At 31.4% G+C, this 21,102-nt stretch overlaps 1 long non-coding RNA gene, 1 other non-coding gene and 1 pseudogene across 4 annotated transcripts; all 3 read left to right on the top strand.

Annotated features, from left to right (window-relative positions):
- The first annotated feature begins 9,633 nt into the window (after positions 1-9,633).
- LOC136202847 (uncharacterized) lies at positions 9,634-12,852 on the top strand. 3 transcript variants are annotated; one of them, XR_010674642.1, is made up of 4 exons: positions 9,634-9,898; positions 11,386-11,557; positions 11,646-11,695; positions 12,559-12,852. It is a non-coding gene; the product is annotated as an uncharacterized lncRNA (long non-coding RNA). The 3 variants fall into 3 exon arrangements; XR_010674640.1 differs by having other exon boundaries at positions 9,636-9,898; positions 11,396-11,557; XR_010674641.1 differs by lacking the exon at positions 11,386-11,557 and having other exon boundaries at positions 9,640-9,898.
- Positions 12,853-14,598: 1,746 nt separating this feature from the next.
- LOC136203925 (inositol 3-kinase-like) lies at positions 14,599-15,995 on the top strand (annotated as a pseudogene).
- Positions 15,996-17,616: 1,621 nt separating this feature from the next.
- On the top strand, positions 17,617-17,703 carry TRNAY-GUA (transfer RNA tyrosine (anticodon GUA)). The gene is given in 2 exon segments: positions 17,617-17,653; positions 17,667-17,703. It is a non-coding gene; the product is annotated as a tRNA-Tyr (tRNA).
- The last annotated feature ends 3,399 nt before the right edge of the window (positions 17,704-21,102 follow it).

Below are 21,102 nucleotides of genomic sequence, written 5' to 3'. Positions count from 1 at the left end.
ATGTTAAGATTGAAATTGTACTATTTGATAAGGAGAAAAAATATATGAAAGATTAAGGGCTAAAAATATTTATTGAATATATATTAAAAATAGACTACATAATTTAACTTTAACTAAATCAAATTATATCCTAGAGACTATCTTTAAGCTAAGTTAATAAAGAATTATCTCTACCAACTATATTACAAGAGAGATTGAATATGTTTATCTATTAATAAAGAAAATTTTAGATGAAATGGATTATAATTATTTAATTAGAGAATTTGTAAATAAAAAGCGATAAAAATAATTTTTTAGTTTTAGGTTATTATTATTTGTTTTTGTTTGTTACATCAAAACTAATATATGATTATGAATTGTAGTTAATAATATAGTTATTTAACTATTTGACATTTATTATTTTTGAAAGAATATTATCTTTTTATATAAAAGTTGCTTAGAACCTCTAAAATACTGGAGACGGTCTTGCGTATGCTAAACTATTATATTCTTAAATATCATTCGAAGTATTATATGAAATGACTAGTATAATACAATTAAGACTTGCCTGTAATTAGGGATGTAAATGGGGCGGGGATGGGGACTAATATGTGCCCCATTAGCGGGGACGGGACGGGGATGGGAAAGGGTATTCCTGCCCCGCGGGGATCCCCGAACCCGCCCCGTATTGTGTCCTGCGGGGATTCCCGACGGATTACCCATTTAGTCCCAGATAACATGTTATTAATTATAGAAAATAAAAAAATACGCATAGAAAAACTTGAACCTATGATTAATCCGATACAAATAGGGATGTGCGTATTTTAGTGTTTAGACAATTAATATTTTTGTTACTGGGTACTAATCACTATCCCTCAGTTTATTTGTCAACACATATGGAAAACATTCACAATCTGGGGGTAAATTTCATTGATGGTGTATGTTAAGCCCAAAATATACCTAAAATATCATTAATATTTACATCAGTTTTGCTATGAAATCGTGCTGTTTATATCTATTTAGAGTACTTTTACGTCCGAATATGTTTCTTTCATGCAAGGTACCTAAATATTTGGTAAAATCCAAATAGGAGTTATCTTTCTTGGACCGAATCAATGAATTTCTTTCTACTCTTGGTTGGAATACATTTGAAAGCATGTAATTTCCTCATAATGATGGATTCATTATTGAGTTTTTAGTTACTTTTGAAATATGATAAGAGGAAGAAGTTAATTACTTTTAGGAATAATAGTATCACCTATACTATTGATTATGAAGCTATGGGTAATATGTTCGGTTTTTCAACTAGTGGTTTTGTTGAAAGGCCTAAGGAGATTGATTCACACACCATTTGGCAAACAATTTCGGGCCAAGATTATTTTTATCCCAAAAACACATCTAGCAAGATGTTTCGTGATAATTGTGTATTTTATTTTCACAAATTTTTGAGTTTCTCGTTGTTTGGACGGGTTGAGAGTTCAAAAGTTCAAGTTTGGGATTTATTTGTGCTTGATTGTTTGTTCAAAGGTCTCCAAATTGATAGCATAGGAATGCTCTTTGATAATTTAGCCCATGCCGCCGCATCACACACTAAGCAAGTACCTTTAGGGAATTTTATTACCGGACTTGTCATGGGTGCACGTGGGGAGTTAACGGATTTTCAAAACCTCACTTACCAAGGCTATTTACCTCTATTGGATATCGCGGCTCTTCTTCGAGCAAATTTATTGCTTAGAGATGGTCCTCCCGTTTTTGTTTCGTATGAGGCGCGTATTGCACATCTTAATGGTCATACGGGTAGAGGAGCCTCTAGTTCACATGGTGTAGGTACCGAAGAGGGCATTGAAGAAGAAGAAGCGGGTGAGGAGGAGGCGCATGATGAACCACAACCACAACCACAAGCTCAAGCTCAAGCATTTGTAGGTGGTGCGCCAAATGATACTGATCCAATTGATTTGAGGAGAATTTGGAACCAAATGAATGCACATAACCGGCAATTAAATTTGCGATTAGACGACATGGTTGAAAGCAACAATGTGATGAGTTCACGAGTCACCGAGGTGGACAACAATATCAACACCTTGCGGAGGGAGCACAAATCCACACGGCGTCGGATGTTATCATTTTTCCGTCGTCAAAACATTACCACATCGCCGTCTCCACCGGATTCGCCTACTCATACTTAGGTTCTATCTACTCTTTTATTTATCAATTATCTTGTTATATTTAAGTTTGGTACAATTTTCTATTTTCTAATATGTTTGGTACAATTTAATTTTTAATATTATGATGGATGATTTTTATTTCATAATTTTTATCTCTTAATTCGTATAATTTATTTTCGTACCATTTTTCGTGTTTTATCAATTTTTGCACTAATGAGGACATGGTCCAAATTAAGTGTGGGAGGAGATATTACATATATCGTTTTATTTTTAGTACGAATAAATGCAACGAATAAGAATAAATACCATTTATATTAACATAAATATAATTCATAAATATAATTTATAAATACAACAATTGTTTTATGCAATATGCAACATTTTAATATGCAACACATTTTTAATAAAGCCATACTTTTTAATAAATGTCATTTTATACAAAAACATTGTTTTTCATAACTTAATATTTTCATATGTTTATAAATTAATCATAAGTTAAAATTTTAGGATATGATTATTTTTAGGTTATCATTATCGATAGAAAATAACATTTTTATATAGGTAGTATTTTTTAAATTTTTCACAATTCTCCGATACGATTTTAAATAAAAACATCTCGAGTGAATGTATTTAAGTAAATAAAATTCTTTATTTCTATCTCTATTTTATATCATGTAAATTCATGATACAATAAATCTTATTTTAAATTTTCAATTAGGTTTATAGGCATTAAATTGAACTAACATTTTTTTTAGCTCGGTTTGATTTTCGTCTTACATTAACACCAATTGAAGTTTTTAAGGAAACTTTAGCCATAATACATGTTGAATTTTAAGTCAATATAGGATGAATGTGTTATTTTTCTTTTTCCCACTTTTAATTTTATAACTCGTGTTAATTAAATCAAGTAGTCGTATTCTTAACTTTTGGCCACGATTGAGACCAACCTTATCACAATCGAGGTATGAAAGGGAAGAAAAAAATAAGTAAACGATACTTTTGGCCACGATTGCGACCACCCTTATCACAATCGAGGTATGGAAGGAACGTTAAAATTAAAGTAAAAATTAAGCGTGTTTAAGTTTAAAGTAACGATTGCGTCCACCCATGACATGGTCGGTACCTCTTAAGCGAACACAAATAAAATGCATATAAAGTTACGATCAAGACCACCCTTATCTCGGGCATAACTTAGCAAATAAATTAACCTAAGTACTTAATTCATTTAATATAATTCATATAATAGTTTAGGTTTGGGAAAGGAAATTTTGTGCTTTGAAATGCCTTGAGACGAAAAGACTCAATAACATGCGTGCTTATATCGTCCCGAATACTTCGATTTTAAAATTGAAAATACAAGACGAATGATATATCGCCTTTATACTAGTTAGTTTGATATTTTGCGTATAAATTTGCCTTGCGAAGTTAATCTTTTCGGCTTAACTAATTTAAAAAGAAATACAAAGATATATGTTTTATTTTCATAAAGAGATTAGTTAAAGGATAAATTCAGTGAAATTTTGCTCGGGACTAGCAAAAGATTAAGTGTAGAGATTTGTTAAGCCCAAAATATACATAAAATATCATTAATATTTACATCAATTTTGCTATGAAATCGTGCTGTTTATATCTATTTAGAGTACTTTTACGTCCGAATATGTTTCTTTCATGCAAAGTACCTAAATATTTGGTAAAACAAGTCAAAAACAAAGGAAAAACCCTAAGTTACGAGCAAAAGACGAGGAAATTTAGCGCACCGAAATGAAGATGACGGAACGAAGTCAGAGACGGAAGAAAACTCCCGTATCGTGATCGAGATTCCTTAATCTCGATCGCGACACGCTGATTCCAGAGACTCCCACTTGCGTTTCGAAGACCAAAATTTTACTCCCTAATCTCGGCAGAGATTTTCCCATCTCGGTAACATCAGAGATTTCTCCAGCACAGTTTACACATGTTGAAATTCAAAGAAACGCGTCCGTTCGGGTGGATAGAAACGTCTCTTCGCAGCGAACATGACCCTTAAACACGACTCTTCAACATCTATAAATAGAGAGTTGATTTCAGAGTTGTAGAGAGTTAGATTTTTAAGATTAGTGCAGAATTTATGCAGAAATTCTGAGTCAGAAACGATTCAGAGTTAGAGTTCAATTTTGTAAAAACAATCTGATGTACACACATTGTTCTTAGATTAATTACAAACACAGTAGCAATTAGATTTAGATTAAGATCCGTTCAAAGACTAGTTTGCATTTCGGTAGAAGAAACGCCATCTCTATTCCGAAGATTCAGCGAGAAGATTAAGTAGTGGATTCGACCCCGGAGCCTGACAAACTCTAACGAGGTTTGAGGAAAGGATTGACAACCTGGAACTCACTAAGTCCTCTTGAATGCTTCCATGCTTTTTGTTCTCTGTAAACTTGTATCAATTCACACTTCATCTAATAAAGTTCATGCAATTCAATAAATTCTTATGTAGTTACTTTGGTAAATGATCCGAAGTAAAGTTCTAGTGTTTTCATTAAAACGTAGTTAAATTCAAAATCTTTACAAGAAAACTTTGTTGAACACTTGAGAAATTTCATTCTTACGGACGATATGATCGTTGGATCGGCTTATCGGAAATAAGTATAAATTTGGTGAAGGTAAAAATCTACTCAACGCCAGAGGGTTCTCTACGGTTCAAAGCCTTTTAATTGAAGGAGTTTACGTTTATTACATATTTATAATTTTTACAAAGTTTAAAGTTGGTATCTTTGCTTAATGCAAGCGAGTACAACTCTTCTCTTATTTTAAACGCTAAATGTTTCTGTCTTGTAATTTAATTTCAAGACGGAATTGATTTCTAACATTCTACACATATTCTAATCCGATTCTTATTAAATCAATCTCAAAACCAAATTCAATTAACGGTTTTCTACTTAATAAACCTAAGTTGTATTTAAACTATACCAAAATAAGTTTTTGTGAAAAAACGTTCCATGTGGGATCGATATCTTTTTATTACTACAAGTGAAACCGTGCACTTGTGGAAATCGCTCAACAGTGTACAACCTTTACCCCATTTCACACTTTGGTGTACAACCTTCAATTTGTCTTATTAATATGTACGAACTTACAGGTGACCTCCCACTTTAGTGTACAATAGGTAAAAATGACCGGTCAACACGAATCAACGTGCCACATTAGCAGTTTGACCGGTCAAAAAATCAAAATTTGACCATCTAATTAAATTACTTTTATACCATTTCTTCCTCCCTTACCATGTGGCTTTCTCTCTCCAACTCCTCTCTCTCTCTCTTGGTGCAGCACATCTTCGTCTTCTTCGTCGATTGGTAAGAACTGCGATCTGTCTCAAAGAGAGTCCTCGGATGGCGAGGATGAAGATGAAGTCTAAAGTAATTTCAAAAGGACTCTTGATTATGAATTATTTAGAGAAGGCTTTACCGATGAGGTACAAACAATTTCCCTTGTAGCATCTAAATGTAGTCCTAATTAATTTTTTCAGAATTGGATTCAGAATTCAATTTGTTAAATTTGGGGTTGCAGGAAAGGGATATCTGTTGGTCCCGTGTACTGTGACAAGATTAGTTCCAGGGGGGGGGGGGGGTTAGGAACTATTTAAAAATTTTCACGTTAAGGCTGACTTCTTTTTAAGTTAAGACTTTTACTTAGTCTTTTAGCACAGTGATGCTGAGTAAGATCAGAGGCAAGTTTAGTTAACTAGTAACTAGAACGGCTTCTATTGTTGAGTCAGGAGATAACACTTAAGTCTATTCCCGAACTGAGTGCTCAGGTCAAACAACTCAGTATATAGATTTTACGTTTTACTAGGCACAGTACAAAGCAAGTAGTATATAAGGAGTAAGAGTTAGAAAGTGTTACTCAGCAGATTTATCCTGGTTCGACCTCCTGCCTACGTCCAGTCCCCAGAATCCTTCCGAGCTTTTTAATCCACTACTGAGCTCTTTCAGGTAGAGCACAAACCTCTTACAATAGTCAGTGAGTATACAGAGTACCTTCCTCTATGTCCTATACTCAATACTATTCTACCACTGAGTGCTATAATCGAGCAACTTAGTATCTCCTTCTATTCTCTAGAAATGATAAATGTTTTGTTCTAAGTACAAATAACACTTTAGATGATTAACAATCTAGGCTTTTACACAAGAATATGAATGAGTGTAAGATTTCTTTGCTTTGCTTTGGCACAGAACTTCGAGTTGCTATTTGGTCAGCGCTTCGACTTGGTGAAGATCTGCATCAAATGAAGCATTTGAGAGGCCTATTTATGGTGACATCTGAGGCTCTAGGTATTTCGAATTTCGAAATAACCGTTGGAGGGAAATGGCTTGCTGTCGCTTTCACTTGGTCAGTGCTCAGTGTCTTCGGCCAATGAGAACGTTGCATCTTCTGTCTGATTCAGTTGCCAGGTACTTCTGGTCGGTAGGCGTCAGATTGTCCCTCTACTTATGGCAAAGTCTTCCAGACAGCTTCATGCGTCTTCTGAAACATTCCCAAAGTGGAACAACTTTGTCTCGAAGTTACTCAGGTCAACTGCTGACCTGTCTTCTATCCGTTCGACTCAGCAGCTTCGGCATGAAGCAATTGAGAATGCCTTCTCGATTCTTCTTGTTGTTGGGCCACGTTTCTTCCTGCTGGGCCGCATGACTTGAATCTATTGACTTGGGCTTTGACCTTCTCTTGTGGGCTTTTGAGCCTTGATCTTTTATTGTCTTTAAACTCTTACAGATTTTAATTACTCAATATTGAACAAACACATTAATATTAAATAAATCAAAGCATTTAAATTTAATGTGTTGGAATATTTTATCATGGGAATTTAAATCTAATTTAAATAATTTTGTCAAATTAAAATCATTGTGGAAATGTGTTTCAACAATATCAATGTTTTATAACGGAAAACCAAAGTCGTTCACGAGTCTAGTAGAGGCAACATCTTCATCTCGATTAAAGAAATTGCAATGAGCAGTTGCGATGAGAAGTTCCGGGAGTATTATGAGCAGCACAAGCGATATTCCTCAAATTCTAAGTCCCCACCACATCTTATGCCTCTGCATCCAAGATCGGGGGCTTCTCATCATAACCTGACTTCGCTAGATTATAGTCTTTGGCATTCATTCTCTGTGTGGCTGATTTACAACACTGTGTGCCGACTACCTCTACAAAATCCATCATTAACTGTATTATTTATTTAAATAGAAATTTGTTGGGTATTTTCTATTTTAATCACTTGTTCCCATATGCTTCCTGTTTTTGCCTATCAATTGTTCCCATATGCTTTACCGACGAAAAAGACGAAGATGTGCTGCATTAAGAGAGAGGGAGGAGTTGGAAAGAGAAAAGGACATGGTAAAGGAAGAAGAAAGGGTATAAAAGTAATTTTAATTAGGTGGTCAAATTTTGATTTTTTGATCGGTCAAACTGCTGACATGACACGTTACCTCGTATTGACCAGTCATTTTTACCTGCTGTACACCAAAGTGGGAGGTCATCTATAAGTTCGTACATATTAATGAGACAAATTGAAGGCTGTACACCAAAGTGTGAAATGGAACAAAGGTTGTACACCATTGATGAAATTTACCCCACAATCTGGTGTGTTTGCTACCTTCTGCCTCTTATGTTTATTTCATTGCATGATAGATGATTTTTTTTAATCCTTTTTATTTGTGGTTATGGTAAATTTAATGAGAAAATATGAGGTTTTTATTTATTTTTTTTAATGTAATTCGGTTTGTTCGGTTTAAACCGCACCGAACCGAATATTTTGGTTCGGTTTTATTTCGGTTTTAGCTATTATTCGGTTCGGTGTCGGTGTTAATTATTTTTTATCACTTCAGTTTTTTCGGTTCGGTTTTACACCGATGCACACCCCTAGATCCAAATGATTTACCTATATTTCACTCTATATCTATTTGTTCATCATATTCTCTTATTTTTTTTTCTCTATTCTTTTCATTTATTTCTTTTTTCATATATTCTTTTAAACTTTAAATGGGTAAACGGGGATACTTGCGGAGTCGGGGATTCCCCGCGGAGCAGGGATAAATTTTCTCTCCGTTTGTTTCGCGGGCGGGTATGGGGATTTCTCATTTAATAGGGGAATAGGGATAGGAACTCCAATCCCCGTCCCGCCCCGTTTACATCCCTACCTGTAATATGTTTCATATTTTGAATAAATAGTTGAGCTTACAAGATGTAAATAGAGCGATATTTAAAAAGTTACATGGAAATACAATAGATTGATAATCACAATGAACTAGTATTCAAAAAAAAGATGAGCTCCATTTTCACCCGATTACTCTCATCTTTCTCTTTCCCAACCCTAACTTCCTTCCCTTTTCTCCTTTCTCATTCCTTAGACTCACCTCTTTCCCAAGCACACACCCCATTTTCCATTCTCGCTCCACCAATCCCCATAATTTTTGCACTAAAAAATGGTAAGCCTAACCGAGAAAAACGAAGAATGGACTAATTGAGCAAGAATAAGCAGTGGCAGAGCTAGGACCTATTAGTCGAGGGTTAGACCGTGAACAAAAAAAAAATTTAAATGCTACAGATAGGGTTAAACCAGTCCATATTATTTTTATAAATCCCAAGAAATTCTAAATTAGACCCTAAATTAATTATAGGAAAAAGATACAAAAATCGACCTATGATTTGTAGGCTCCACGTACAAAATAGCACCAATATAGACTTAACGTTTAAAAAATGGTACCAATTTAGGCCTCCATAACGAAACGGGACACGTCATTGATATTACTCCGCTAAACTCTGATTTGATGCCTATATTTGTACGTGGAGCCTAAATTGATACTTCAACAAATTAGAATTTCCTAAATTAGATTTCCTAAATTAAACCCTAAATTATAAATCTCTGAATTAAATTTCCAAAATTAAATCCTAAATTACAAATCCCTAATTTAGAAGTCATAAATTAAACACTCTAAATTAGAATCTCTAAGTAAACAACATATTAATAATCCCTAATTTAACAATTCCAAATTTAGAAATCATAAACCTAAAAATAAAATAAAGAATGAAAATAAAAAACTTACATGAAAGTTGGATGTTAAATTTAGTGAAATGATAAAACAATTGGGCAATCTATTTAATACTTTAAAGTTGAATGTTCTCGATAGTGAAATTGGAACACATTTATCCATTTTTTTCAATTGAGCCCTTATAATATCTATCCTCCTCCTTTTTATTTAACTGGCTTTATTGTCCTTTTGGCATTTTTTTTGTCTTATTTTTCCAATTGAGTCCTTATCATTTTCCTATCTCATTATAATCAAATGGTTTTATAGTATTTTTGGCCAAATTTTCAATTAAACCCGACAAAACTTTTCCTGACACTGTCCCTGGTTTTCTTACAGAAAAAACCCTTAATAACCTAAACGACATCGTTTTTACAAGCCCCTTTTAGTAAATTAAACATCGTGGGGTTGCATACTCTCTAATCCACTCATCCCCTATCATTTCCAGCAGTTTCTCGATTTTCCTTTCTACCTAATCTCTCGCTCCTGCGTTTTCCGAATCTCTTTTCCCCTTCTTCTCAGACGCAACAACCACTGCCATCCTCTATCTTCTTCGGTTCGAGGTTACTTTCCAATGGCTTTCAATCGGATTCTGGAAATGAAGAAGAAGATGAAGCAGTAAGTCTGATTCGATGTCGAAAGCTTTGGTTTACCAGGCATCATTTTTCTATCGCTTCCTTACTCGAAACAGTAAGTCTTCTTCACCTATTACTGTAGCGTTAATTTTTTTTTCTGTTTCAGGAGATATCTTTATCTTTTTTTATCATCGGACTTTGTATATGAGTTTTGATGAACCCTCCTGTTTAGGCAGTTGTTATGATTTATAGGTTTTTATTATTATCATCAATTGCTCATTTGTCTTTTAAAAAACATCTGCATCAGTATTCTAACTCACTCTTCATTTATTTTTTCAGAATCAATTAACCCTCCTATTTAGGCATTTGTACTGATTTACATGTATTTATTATTATCACTAATCTTTCTTCACCGATTCGCTTAAGAGATGAGGAATGGAAGAGTAAGAAAAGGGGTTTTATTTTTCAGTATGTATGGTGAGACCTTGAATGTCTCAGGCAATGATTCGCATGGATCTATTACCCTTGCACAGTATGATTTTTTTTGTTCCGTGGTTTTCTGTTTAGGAGATCTTAAAGCATCCACCGATATGTTTTCTATGTGATTTCTTACTGTCTCAGGCCATGATTCGTTTTCATCGACATGTTTCGAATGTAGATGACCGTGGTGAGACCTTGACTGGCTCAGGCAATGATTCCCATTGATCTATTACCCTTGCACAATATGTTTTTTTTCTGGTGGTTTTCTGTTTAGGAGATCTTAAAGCATCTGCACCGATATGTTTATAAGTGGTCTCGAATTGATTTTCCATGAAAAATACTGCTTAGTCTTATGCTGTGGATTTTCAAGTACTTTTCAATTACTCATTACACTTTTAAAAATCGTTTATTATTTTTAGGGTTCCTCTTGCATAGATCTATATACTGTTTTACTTCATGCAGGGTTCTGTAAAGATGAAAAAAAGGTGCACTTTATATATTAGGCTAATCTATACTTTCTTCTTAATTGTTTGGGCGTCCTTACCTTTAGGTTCAAATCTAATAATACATAGATCCATGCCGTTTAATTTTGTGTCAATCTACAATATTTTGTAAAGAGGAAAATATGTAAGTCATTTGATTTTTTGCTTCTATTCATCTAACTCAGTTAATTTCGATGTTTTTTCCGATCTCATAAAATAATTAGAAAATGTGACACAAAGAAAAAAGAAAGTAAATCCATAGCAAAATAATTGTAAATTTAGAGTAAAATAAATCTTTTTCTTCTACCTTTGGTGTTTCATTTTGTCCATTCTTAGTTTTTGGTTTTCTCTCTTTTATGCGATGGATGTCTCTTTTGATTCACTTAATTGACCTTGCTATGGAAACACCTTAATTAGATTCAGTTGTATATGATTTACACCTTGCTATGGAGCTTTTCATAATTGCTAATTTTGCTTCCTATATTACAAGTACTTTCTAAAATTTGTTTTTTTAACTGTTCTTCCATATGTTCATTTAAGTTTTGTTTCTCATGCTATAATATTCTTATATTGTTTTATGTTTGTCTCATTTTCCTTCGATTTCTTGCTATAAGTTTGATAAATTATGAAAAGGTTATAGATAATTGCAGGTGATAACTGTACTTCACCATGCTCTGTCTCACAATCTCGGGAGGGTTATATCTGCAGATTTCTTACTGATATATGGAAGATTTGATAAAGAAAAAAAAAACAATCGTAGGGATCGAAATGACATACACTCTTAATTATGAACATCAAATAGAAGTGTGGATGTAACCTCTGAATCTTCATTTCCGGTCTTAAATATAGTTTACATTATTCTATAGTTTATAAATCTGATGTCTTTTCTTTTTATTACAGGATGTTAACCTGCTGGATGAAAAACTTCCCATGTTGAAGCAATAAAAAAGGTAAGTAAAAACATAAATTTTCTCCAATTATACGTTAAAGCAAAAAATTGATAAAAGTATCCAACTTTCAATTTGAAATTGGAACTTCTTTTACCATGTTGTTTTGGTTTTAATTTTTGAATTTTTTCAAATTCTATTGATTGGGTTTCAATTACATACAGTTTCTCAATGGCTTTGACAATCTGTCTATGCTAAAAAATTTATTCTTTTGCAAAATGTTATGCACTTTTGGTCCTGCACTCCTCGAAAATTAAAATATTTTAGGTGTTCATTTGCTTAATATTATTTTCGTTTTCTTTATAGTAAACAACTGAGCTGCTGCACAAAGGCATTGGTTGTGTTAGATTGAATGAGTCATTTTTGTCTTTGGAAGGATTCGAATCATATTTGATGCAACTGAGTAACGAGTATTTTGAGTTTGCAGAGTTTTTAGCCATACTATTGTTAAATACAATTTTTTGAAAGTTTTAATTTTTTTTCCTGCTCTAATGATTTTGTTGAACAATAGCATATGCAACACCTAATTAGTAAAGTGATACATGAGAAATGATAGAAAAAATTGAAGATAAAAATGTTTATTTATTGGCTTAAGATATAATTCATCCAATAGTAAAAACACACAAAGTAAGACTTACTTTGTCAAAAACAAAGTAACCATATTTGTTTCATTTTTTGCATTGTTATTCCCCCTCTATAATAGCACTAGGTACCCTGGGAGATTTTACATGAGTTCTTACATTAGGGAGGAATGACAATCTAATGGATTTTATATAGTTGCTATATTTGTTATTTGACTGTAACATGTTTAACTGAATTATATTTTATTGGGTGTGGTTTTATTGGGTTTGGTTTTTTTTATGTAGATGCCCAAAAATCAAGTTAGGATAAAAGAGCAAACTCATGAAAAAGTTGTGGCCATAAGGTCTGCAGAAAAACCTTCCCAGGATTTATTTTATGTTTTATTTATTTTTTGTTTTTATTGTAATTTAAAATAATGTCGCTGGCACGATTTGATTTTACGGTTTTGAATGACGGTTCATGTTATCCGATCCATAATCATCTCGGGACTAAGATTTGATTGTTGTTGTAATTTAATAACAACTTTTTTTTGAAGTATTATAATTATTAATTAATATATGTTTCAATTTTTGAAGAAATGCAAGTGTGTTACTGTTTTTCCAGTACTGTGGTATCAAATACTAGAAAATAAAGTATTCAAAATAGAAATGCTGAAATTTAAGCATTGTAAAGAATTAAATGATATAACTATGTGACATAACTAAAAATGAAAATTTAAATGAAATATTTTATCATATTCAACCAACTTCAGCCACACAATCTTATTGAAAGTAGGTCATTAATCATTTATATTTTTTTTTATATAATATGATTGCTTAAAAATAATTAAAACACAAATTGATATTTGAATATATTCATTTGCTCCAAAATAAAAGTTTTAAGTAATTCTCTTATATTTATTGTTTAATACTATATCTTTTGTTCCCTATTTATTTTCTCGCATGTTTGGATTGGATATGGTAAATTTAAAATATAGTTTTTAATTAGATTAAAAAATATATTTTTTATGAAAACAATATCGTTCTGCAATTTTTACAAAAACCTCTTTTTGGATTTTTTTTTGAAAATTTGTTTATATTTATTTAATTTTGATAAAATTATTCTTTTTATTTTTATAAAACACGTTTGCTAAAAAATTTTCATATCTTTATAATATAATTTTTTCTAAAGAACAAAGATTTACTTTTTCTAAATAAATGATTATTATTATTATTTTGTTATTTAGATTTTTTTGATGTGTATTAAATTTTTTATTTTAGTTAATTTATTTGTTGAGTAAAACATATCCATATTATACATTTTACATAACAGTTAATTATAATTTATCAACACTAATAATAACTCGGTTAATAATAAGAAGCTACCAACAACAAAGATTGCAGCAATTATCAAATAATAATTTTAAACTTTTATTCTTTCAATTGGACCTATCTCACTTTAATTCTATAAAATATCAACTCTACCATATTAACTTACCATTCCTTTTATCCACCATTGAAATATGGACAAATAATTTATCAGTCCCCATTTTTTGCGTAATATATTATTAGTCCTTTCATTTTAAAAAGTACATTATAAAGTCTAATTTTTTTTTTGTCAATATTAACAATTTGATTATTTTATCTATCTTCTTTTAGATTTTTAACCGAACATATCTTAGTTTTGAAGACATAGTACAATACAAAATTACCATGTTACTCTGTCATTTTCTGCGTATCAGTCTATGCCAAATATAACAATTACAACTCTAAAAAATATACAAAAATATACAAAATGACTAAAGGGTTAACATTGTTGAATGATATATACCTTAAAATGTGTTTTTCAAAATAAAAAGGCTAAAAAATATACAAAATGACTAAACAGTGTGTTAAGTTAAAAATATATTTATAAGTTCAAATTACATTTAATTATATAAATATATTATATTAATTAAATTAAATCACAAACTTTATTGTTTTAATTGGAGTATAATATATATTTTTCTATTGTAATACTTTCCATTTTTTTTACTAATCAAATAATTTTCAACCTTTTCTCTTTAAAAAATGTAAATTTATTATTTCGAATTGCTAGATGCTAGGACTTTGTCAATCCTTGAAATTCTAAATAAGTCTGGAGTTTTGATCAATTACTTATCGACGTACAGATACTGAACATTTAATGAAATTTCTCCAAAAAATATTTACGATTCAATTAATGAAATTACAAAAAGAATTTTTAATTTCAACTCACAATCAAACATATTTTTTTTGGTGAAGATATTACCTTCTCTTGGTCAACAAGGACCGAGTATGATTTCGGAAAGGAAATAAGCGAATACCATGAGGAGAATGACAATAAGAAGTATCTCTGAGATTACGAGGAAATGGATTTTGTCCATGGATTCTCGCTCTTTTAGATCCGTCATTCTTGGCGTGGATGAAGAGAGGTAAAGAGATGATGAATATACAGTTTGATTAATGGAGGCGTGGAGATGGAGATACATAAGTAACTTTATATATTATGGGAGTTTTAGGATTGAGTATGAGTCATTTGATGATTGTTGTTCGACGCCGTATTTGATATGTACATGTATTAGGACAGAATGAAAACAGTATACTGACATTATAACAACGTATTGGGTAAATTTCATCAATGGTGTACAACCTTTACTTCATTTCACACTTTGGTGTACAACCTTCAATTTGTCTCATTAATATGTACGAACTTATAGGTGACCTCCCACTTTAGTGTATGGCCGGTTAAAATGACCGGTCAACGTAAAAGTCAACGCGCCAGCTCATTATTTTTATGTTACCCATTTATTAGGAAGGATCCACACAAAATATAATTACAAAAACACCCTCGTAAATACAAAAAAGTACCCAATATTCCCCATCTTTCCTTTTCTCTCTCTTTCCTTTTTTCTACTAATCATTCTCTCTCTGACTCATCTCTCTCTCCAATCCTTTCTGCAAATCCTTTTTTCTTCAAGCTTGAAGTTCATCTTCATCTCTAAGATTAAAATACTGCAAGCTTGAGGTCTGAGATACAAATCCAATTTTATTGTGATCATGCCCCTATTGTGGTTCCTGCTTCAAAGACCACGATTTTTCATGCCTATGTTTGTTAAGGTTGTACACATTAGTGATCACCAAGATCGAATTTTTAAGCGGGTTTGCGCTTGTGACCTGATTAAGCCGACGGATCTGCCCGATGCTAGGTTTGTTTTCGGAATCGCAGTTGGGGTTGGCGGGGTGACATTGCCGGAGACGCTTGAAAGAATGATTGAGATTTGTGATTCCAGGCTCTAATTAGGGATTTTGATAAACATGATGGGACTGTTAAGCTTGTTGAATTAGAGAAGACGAGATTCTATCCCTTATTGCCTCAAATTGGGATTTTGAAGGTTTCATCGGAGGAGGCTGTGTATATGGATGTAGAGGAGGTGAGGAATTGGTGTTGCGTGGTGGTTACTAATGGGGAATATGGTCGTAAGGTGCATTGGAGAGATGAAGAATTGGGGATTTCACCTTTTTTGTGGATACTGGGTCTGAGATAGAAATCCAGAAATAAATGGATTTGGATATGATGGGATCTTTTTTGTTATGTCCTACATGTAATTATAATTCTTGTATGTACCATAAATTACATTCAACATGTAAATTTCTTTTGATAAACAACATGAAAAGAGAAGCATTACATTATTTTTTCATGAATTAACAAATAGAACAGCGTATGAATGGAGAGACAGAGAGTTAGGTGCTGTTTGATAAAACTGAAAATTAAGTGCTGAAAAAATAAGTACTGAATTTTAAGTGCTGAATATTATAAGTGCTGAAAATATTGAATGATTTTATTTTTATAAAAATATTAGTTGATAATGTTTAACTTAAAATGTTAAGTTAAATATTTTGACTTATCAAAATAAGTGGTTTTTAACTTAATTAACTAATTTAAGTGGTAGAGAAACAACTGTTATCAAACGCACTTAAATTAAATAAGTGCTTAACACTTTAATTTAAGCAATTAAGTGGTTTATCAAACAAGGCCTTAGTGAGAGAAAGAATTTGAAGAAAAAAGGAAAGATGAAGAACATTGGGTATTTTTTGTATTTATGAGGGTGTTTTTGTAATTATATTATGTATGGGTCCTTTTTAATGAATGAGTAACATAAAAATAATGAGCTGGCGCGTTGACTTTTGGGTTGACCGGTCATTTTAACCGGCCGTACACCAAAGTGGGAGGTCACCTATAAGTTCGTACATATTAGTGAGACAAATTGAAGGTTGTACACCAAAGTGTGAAATGAGGTAAAGGTTGTACACCATTGATGAAATTTACCCCAACGTATTTGATACAGACGACAATCATACATTTCATTTATCATAGTTTTTTCTTTTTATTTTGTTAGGTAATCTTCATGAAAAATCATATTATAAAAAATTTACTTTCTTTACTACCATATTATTTAATTATTTTCTGAGTTATTTTCTTACCCGAAGCAAAGCGAGGGTATCTTCTAGTTGAAATTTGAAGAAAGAAGTGATGATTTAGGAAAATTTTCACAAATAATTTGCCCCCTCCTCTTCTTTTTGCACAGCTCTCTCGAAAAGAAAAAGAGAGTAGTGCTTCTCTTTTCTTTTTCCTGAAGATGGAAAGGACATTTTCGTCCTTTCCATCGTGTAATTTTTTTTAACCTAGAATGTCAAAACAACGTCGTTTTGGTATTCTAGGTAAAAAAAAGAAGAAGATGGAAAGGGCAAAAATGCCCTCACCATTTTCAGAAAACAGACACGAAGAAGAAGAACAACAATTTTTCTTCTTCGGCCACCATGGTTGGAGGGGCTGCAGCCATGGCGGCTCCCTGAAAGAGCTAGGGTTAAAATCCCTTCCCAAAGGGTTTTCGACGGGGCCGGAGGGTCGGTTGACCCTCCCCGCGCCCTGACTCTGTCCTTGAGAATAAGTGCATTTGCTAATTATAGGGAGAATACTTTGACTAACAAATAGTAAATTAATTTAAAGAATAGTTTTGCAAAAGCATTGAAAGAAAAAAATTTAACATTTAATTAAAAATGCAATTAATTTTAACTAAAATATTTTATTATTTTTATATTAATTGCATCCATTAATTAATTTTTATTTATTATATTTAATAAAAGTTCAATTAATATATAGATTTAATCAAAGTCATCATATATTAGGTAAAAAAAAATATCTAGAAAAACATCTATTATGAAACAGGTTGACACATGAATATTATTTAGGTGGCACTTTTCTATATAGATCTAAAGTTAGCATTAAAAGAAAGTTCATACTTAATTCTACTAATAATTTAATTGATAGGTTAACTCAACAAACCGACCTTAGCTCAGTTGGTAGAGCGGAGGACTGTAGTTGGTGCACTGTCATCCCTTAGGTCGTTGGTTCGAATCCGGCAGGTCGGATTATTTTTGTTTATTTTCTGAAATGATTTGGAGAGTCTGGACTGGACGTTTTGGGCCACATTTTAGTAGGCTTGCATCATAGCATTTTGCTTTTACGGACCAATATATAAATATATGTTAGGGTCAAATACATGAATATCATAATTAAGTACAAAATTATCATTAAGTAATATCATCAAATTTAATTCTTTAAATATCATTATTTTCTATATATTATGATTTTACACCATCATTTAAAAATTCTAAACCCTAATTTAAAAAATATATTCTAGATTTCTAATTTATAAACTTCAATTCATAAAATATATTAAAAGTGATGATTTTATTATTTTAACATAATTTAAATTTAAGATAGTTTTTCAAATATGAATTTGTATGTAAATTTGCCTATATGTTATTGGGAAAATTACACAGAAATTCATCTTTTAAAAACTATTTACAACTATATCAAATTATAATTTTGGATTATGTCAAACTAGTAAAATCAGTACTTTTAATATATTTTAAGGATTAAAATTTATAAATTAGATGTCTAGAATATATTTTCTAGGGTTTATGATTTATAAATTTGAGTCTAATTTTTTCAATTATAGTGTAAAAACATAATATATAAAAAATAATGACGTATTAAGAATTAAGTTGGGTGATATAACTTAATTTTGTACTTAATTATGATGTTCATGTAATTGACCCACATATTGTTTTGGCAAAAGGCCCATGCAGCCCCCTTGTACTGTTTCCTTAAAGTACCTTTCAAAATCAGCAATATCATTTCCCCATTTTCCATTAAGGGAGCCCGTATATCAAACTAAATTAAATGTATATCTCTCTTCCGTTAAATAAGAATGAGATTGTTTTTTAAAATTAAAAATAAATACAAACTAGACAACTATATATAATAAAATAGACATATTATTGTATGTGCTTTCTATTATTCTGTCGTTTATGTTTTTTTTTTCGGATTTAGCAAGAGCGGAAATGATTTATCTTATTCGTAGATCAATAACTCTACGTGGTTGCAAAAAAAAAAAAAAAAAAACTCAGATCCGAATGTTCGAAATGGTCTAAAGATGAAGTTTGGATTGCAGATGTCTTTCTACAGATTTGGATTTACGAAAAATATATTGTTGTTTTGTGTTTTTTTATGCCTTTTATGAATTCTTTTTGCTTTTTGTAGTCATTTTCACCCATTCGTAGTTAATGTATTTGCTTTAGTATGTAATCACGTGAAGTTTTATTCCTTACATTTTGTTTGTTGTACTTCTTCTTTTTTCATCTAATGAAATTACAAACATTTTTCTAAAAAAAAATATACGGAATGATGCAATTTTATTTTTAACATTTTGAAAACAAAATCAATGGTACCCCTATCTAATACAATATATAATTAGACTGGTTTACTATTAGTTGACTTGTTATTTACTTTCAAATATGAATGATGTCTAAAATTGTTATTACATTATTAAAACACTTATAGATAATTCATCAACATTCTCAAAACTGTTTCAGTTTATGAACAAACTTGTTTCTAAAATCCGATGTGACAGTCGAATAACTGTCAAATCAATTTATTCAATTTATTTGTCAGGCAAGGATAAAATTGATATTACTTAACAACGTTAAAGATAAAATTGTACCATTTTATATATTAAGGTAAATCTATACTATCGGGCAAATTTGAATCTTTATTATCCCAACAAAATTATAATACACCTAATTATCCTAAATAGTTGTTTTTGTTTAGATTATAATTGCGATTTTAACTCTATTTGGTAAAGAGTTTTTTGAGGTAAATTTAGAAGTTTGAGCCACTTTAAATGTTTTGACTAGTCAAACTTATAATAATTGTGTTTGGTGAAAATATATTTAAAAAAGGTTATTAGATCCAAAAAGCTAATTCTGAAAAAGATGGTTTTAAGAGTTTTTTCAATGAGTTTACTGCTCCATCTCTTTTGAAGAACAATTTTATTCCTAATTACTACCATTTAACTTCAAATAAAAGTTTTATCATATCTTTATTTGTCATCTTACACAAATAGATATTAGTAGTCAACTAAGTTTTAACAAACAAGTTAAAATCACTAGTTAAATAAGCTAATAGCTAATAACTATTTGACAAAACCTTGGTGCTTAGTGGCTGAATAATTCATTGTTTTATATTTGAGATTATTTTTATTATTATTTATTTTAGGGAAAAGTACAAAAATAAACCTTGTGGTTACACCTATTTTCGATCACACCCCTGTGGTTTAAAAATTTACAAAATGGTACATTGAGGTTCATTCCGTTAGCAAACACATACCAAATTGACTAACGGTGTTAAAAGTCAAAGGGAAAAGAGTTAATTTGGTTCTTATATTTATTTATTTTATAAATTAACCTCCCTTATTGTCTAATTATTACAAACAACCCTCAAAATAAAAAATAAAAATCAATTATACCATTTTCCTCATCTTTTTAATTTCTTATTTTTTTTTCTTTCTCCCTCTTCTCTTTTAATTTTTCTCTCTCTAAAATAATCCTTAGATAATGTCAGGACTACTTCTGGAATTTCACATATCATCATCATCAAGTTCAAAGCTCAAAACGAGAATGAAGTTGATGAAGTATATACATATTGCCTGAAAGTTCAGTTCCGACATATAAATGGTGGAATAGTTATAGTTGAAGGACAAAGTGACGAGAAAAGCAAATAACATATTTTCGTATCGATACAGAAACCATCGTTCAACATGGAATGAAATATCTTAACAGCGTAACCAACTTTCATAATTCGACAAAGGGCTTCAATCAGCAACAGAAAGGTCGAATCTTTGAGTCGAATATTCATAGCTCGACCCTTGAGCAAAACTTGAGGAACCAATTTGAGACCTTCACTGGTTGAAAAAAGAACACAGAGCAGAGTATTGAGTAAGTAAACAGAAGGAACGCACCTAAACATGGGTACTCTGTAGAACAGGTCAAGAGCGTCATGAATTTGATTGGCGCAACCATAAATTTGAATTAGATGGGCAAAAATGGATTCAGGTGTCTCAAATTTTTCGATATTTTCAAGATGATAAAGAACAGGGGGAAGGTGGCGGAGAAGTGAATTATTGGTGAGAGTTTGAATGAGAAAGTGATAAACTAAAGGAATTGATCAGAGAAGAAAGAAGATGAGGGTTGTGAGAGGTTTGATGGTGATGGTGATGTTGAAGTGCGAGAGCAGCTTGTTTAAGGTCACGCATGGCCAGTTGCTGATTGAAAGTAAGATGCCATTTGATCTTGAGAGCAACGTGTTCATTTAATTTTAGTGAGAGAAAAATTAGGAGAAAAGAGAGAAAAAAAGAAAAATAAAATAAAATTAAAGAGATAAGGAAGATGGTGTAATTGATTTTTATTTTTTATTTTGGGGTTTAT

This window comes from Euphorbia lathyris, chromosome 8 (assembly GCF_963576675.1).
Source record: "Euphorbia lathyris chromosome 8, ddEupLath1.1, whole genome shotgun sequence".
Taxonomy (NCBI): Eukaryota; Viridiplantae; Streptophyta; class Magnoliopsida; order Malpighiales; family Euphorbiaceae; genus Euphorbia; species Euphorbia lathyris.
Note: the sequence above shows the minus strand (reverse complement) of the source record. Positions and strands in the feature narration are given on the sequence as shown.